The 4,477-nt window shown below is 39.3% G+C and overlaps 1 protein-coding gene and 1 pseudogene across 1 annotated transcript in view; one reads left to right on the top strand and one right to left on the bottom strand.

Moving 5' to 3' along the window:
- IPO11 (importin 11) overlaps positions 1-4,477 on the top strand; it is a 228,489-nt gene that overhangs the window by 28,361 nt on the left and 195,651 nt on the right. The window lies entirely within an intron of this gene.
- On the bottom strand, positions 2,912-3,412 carry LOC102875137 (annotated as a pseudogene).

Here is a 4,477-nt window from a genome sequence, read left to right as displayed (position 1 = left end):
GGCCCTACGTACTCAAGCCAGAAACCAGTTTGATTCCCTACGTAACTTAATCCTCAATGGTACATGAGTATTTTAGGCGAGGTTGATAAATCTTATAGATGTGGCAAATATGATTGTCTTCCGGCCCTCGGGCCTAAGTGGGTGTAGGGTGTCTGGGTCACAAGCCCCGGCCTGGAACTGCCTCTGGTGTCCTTGCAGATCTCCCAGCAAAGTCCAAGTTACAAAGATGGCATTTCCTCACATACCTCTGGGAACTGTAGTCATTACCTGCAGTGATAGCAGACAGGAAGGCTGGGTCGCCAACCTCGGCCTGGAACTGTCTCTGGTGTCCTTGCAGATCTCAAATCTGGTCTTTTCTATGATTTTGATTTGTTCTACATTTTTTCCTCCCCATATCTAGGACCTCCTGTTGTGATCCTTTTCAGAGTCATCAGTACTAGTAGCTTGGTACCATCTAGTTCCTCTGAGTCTGTCTAGTGGAGGCTGTGTTTCATGTTGCCAACTAGTCCTTTGCTCTAATTACTTCCTTGAGTCTTTGATTTTCTTTATTCTTCTTTTCTTTGGACAGAAAAAAACCCACAACAACCCAACCCCAAACCCACTAGTGTTATTGTATGTGACTGTTTGCATTCTTTTAAGACTTAAAATACTATTCAGGCATCATGTGGAATATTTTTTTTTATGACATGCGCTTTTCCCGGTTAGAAATTTCTGATTCAAATAATTTATTACCTTTTTTTTTAATGACTTCAGTGAGTGCATGGAAATGGTTTCCTTTTTGTAATAATGAAACAGAGTTTTACCATCATTAAATTCTTGTTTATCTTTTTTTTTTAAAACCATTTGAGACATTTATTATTTTTTTTATTTAGTTTGTTTATTTTTCATTTCAGTGAACATCTACAGAGATTTTGGAATTCCATTCATTCATTGTTGCACCCTTCTCCTCGCACACTCCCCTCCCCCCTCCCCCCATTCTTGTTTATCTTCTAGAGTAGTTTTTAAAAAATGGAATATGTAATCGTGATACTGAGGATATGGAATAGTATCAACTCAATATTTGTATTTTGATAAGTATGAATTTAAAAAGAATTAATTATGGAAGTGATGCTTACCTTTATAAAACTGTCACTGTTGTTGCTGGGTTCTATTGAATGGTTACAGAAATCTGACTCTACCTCTTCCAGATAGAGTTATTTGTTCTTCTTTTGTTTTTTTTTTTAAATTTTATTATTTTTGTGTGCATGTACCGTCAAATCAGATCTGACTGGTACTGGAGGAGATTGTCCCTCCTTCCCCGGCTGAGTATCTGGTGGATTCGAACCGTGCGCCTCTGGGATTGTAGTTGCAACTCCTTGCCACTAGGTCACCAGAGCTCCCCTATTGTTCTTCTGATATTACATGTTCTGTTGTTATTAGATGCCATTGAATCAAGTATGGCTCATAGTGACTCTGTGAACAGTTGACCTGAAAACTATCCTAACCTGTATTATCCCCTTCATTTCTGATACACTTCAGCCCATTGCTGCAGTCACTGCGTCAGTCTATCTCCTTGTGGGGGGAGCAGGGTGTGTCTTCTTTTTTCACTGATTCTCTGGCTTTCCAAGTACGGTATTGCTGTCCATAAAATAGCTTCTCCTAACAACGTGCTCAAAATATGAAAGAGCTTCACCACCCGTGGCTCCAAGGAGCAGTCTCACTATACTTTTACTAAGACATGTCCTTTTTTTCTTTTGACATTCTATGGGATATTCATTACTGGTCTGCAAACACTATAGCTCAAAGGCATCAATAGTAATTCTGCCATCTTTATTCAGTGGTATAGTCAATGGTTTGGTTTTTTTGCCAGTAGTATATTTCAGATACATCAAATTTTGTCCTTAAGCTACTGAAATACCATGATTTGGATTGGTACACTTCAGTCCTCAGAGTGACATTTTTTCTCTCTTTTTTTTTAACCATCCACAGCATTTTATTTTGGAAAGTTCTATGTATTACATAGGTAATAGCACCCCTCCTCTCACTCTTACCCCTCCAACAAAACAGGAAGATTATTTTTTGAAATAAAACAAACAAAACCCCTCTGCATATAAAAATTTAATTTCACTAAAATCTTAAGTTAAAAAGCCCAACAAAACCCCCTGAAAATGGGGCCTTTCTCTTTCTAAGGAAAATTCCAGCTATCTTGGTGTTCACTACAGATTTCTTTTCTTCCTTGGGGGTGGGGGTGGATGGTCACTGCTTCTGCTTCCCCTTAATAAATTCTTTTCTTGATTATTACACATTATCATTCCCCACTTGACACCTCTTAGGAACTTGATTGTTGGATGCATTTTCCATTTGGCAAAAATTCAGTGTGGCTTTGTGTGGGAGGTCTGAGTGTCAGAAACAGCAGTCTTGATGCTCTGGGTTTGAGGGAAAATATATATATATATAGACGCATACACCCTTGGAAGAACAAATTTAGGAGACTGAAAGAGGGTGTGCACAGAGTTAAGCAGGCTGACAGACACTACTTCTTAGTTTTGAATTCCGTGGCTGTCAGCCACTGAAGCCTGCTGTGTCGGCCAGAATATCAATTCCTCCAGAAAGAAGTTCGGTTAGACTCCTGGACTGATGGAGTTCGGCTTCATTTTGTTCCAAATGTAGGAAGGCAGACACACGTAAGGGAGTGTAATGTGCCTGAACATATATGCTCATTTCTGTAGGTGCTCTGTCAACCTCAGCACTGAGGAGACAGACAAGGAGCATCCTCTTATGTCATAAGATACATTTCCATATCCAACCCATCGAAGACCTCTTAGCTGATATTTCAAGACTAAAATGAAGTTTACATACAAGTCAGTCTACTCCGTCTTTAGGGCCATTTTAGGTGACCAAAGTCCCAGGTGTGCCCAGGCCGACAGCCACTCTAGCCAGAAGGATATGCCTTCATGATCTTCACATCATCCACTGGGTGGTCCTGAGAGTTTGTTTCCACCATTCCCACCCAATTCACCATTCCTGTGCCCTGGCACATGTGACCAAAAATGGTGTGTTTGCCATCAAGCCACTGGGTAGGAGCCAGGGTCAAAAGGAACTGGCTGCCATTGGTGTCTGGTCCTGCATTGGCCATTGCGAGAATTCCAGCTCCCGTGAATTTCAACTCTGGGTAAAGTTCATCTTCAAACTGCTTGCCGTAGATAGAGGCACTTCCTCGACCTGTCCCTGTGGGGTTATCTCCCTGGATCATGAAGTCTTTGATGATCCTGTGAAATTTGGTGCCATTGTAATAACCCCGCCGTGCCAACTCAGCAAAGTTCTTACAGGTCTTCGGAGCATGCTTCCAGTACAGCTCCAGCACAATGATCCCCATGCTGGTCTCCAAGTATACGTTGGGCGGCTGCCAGGAGTCTGGAGAGATGGCCGCCATAGTGAAACCCTCACATTTTTTCTCTTTAAACACAAAAGAGGCTTGTGCATTAAATATGATTAATGCAATATGTTACTAAATTTCTTTACTGCTACTTATGTGAATGTTGATTGTAGATAAAAGTAAAATCCTTGACAACTTGAATATTTTCCATTGTCATGATGTTGCTTACTGGTTTTGTGTGAACATTCTTTTCTGTATGTTGATGATCCATACTGAAGGCCGTACTTTTATTTCTTTTAGTGAGTGAATTCTTTACTTTGAGCAAGCAGAATTGCACATCACAAGTTGTTAATGAGTTTTTCTGCAATCTTGATGCTGCATTCATCTTCATATTATCTAACTTCTCAGATTTTTGTCTCATACAGATTGAATAAATTGATGAAGCTTCACAGACACCGTTCTTGATTTTAGACAATACAATATCACATGTTTGATTTGAACAATAATTCTATTGGTGTAGGATCAGGTTCCATAGGAATACAGTTATATTTTTGCAATGTTAACTATAATTTTTATGATTTACATAATTGAATGCCTTTGCAAGTTCAGGGAAACATTAGACAGACATCTTTCTGATCTTCTGTGCTTCCAAGCAAGATCCATCTGACAATGTTATTCCTCATTCTAAATCCTCTTCTGAATCAAGCTTGAATTTCTGACACTTCCTCTTGTTTTATTACTCTGGACATACGTGAATTATTTTCTGAAAGATTTTACATGCATATAATACAGTGACATTGTTTAATAATTTCCACATTCTACTGGATCACTTTTCTTTGGAATAGGCAGAAACATGGATCTCTTCCAGTTGGTTGACCAGGTAACTCTGTTTTAAATTTTGTAACCAGAATGAGTGAGAGCTTCTAGAATTGCATGTGTTTGTTCAAACATCTCAATTGGAGTTATGTCAATTTCTACTTGAACCTTTTCCTTTAGTACTTTAGTCTCAATCATTGAATGAATTAATTTGTTTTTTAAAGATACGCAGGGGTCAGTCTCCATGAAATGAAGATTAAAGATTCCCCAGATCACCTTTTATACTGCTGTACCACTGTTGTTGTT

Source organism: Elephantulus edwardii, unplaced genomic scaffold (genome assembly GCF_000299155.1).
Source record: "Elephantulus edwardii isolate Elephantulus edwardi_28Jun2011 unplaced genomic scaffold, EleEdw1.0 scaffold00099, whole genome shotgun sequence".
In the NCBI taxonomy this organism is placed as follows: Eukaryota; Metazoa; Chordata; class Mammalia; order Macroscelidea; family Macroscelididae; genus Elephantulus; species Elephantulus edwardii.
The sequence above is the reverse complement of the archived record's forward strand: the minus strand, read 5'-3'. Positions and strand labels throughout refer to the sequence as shown.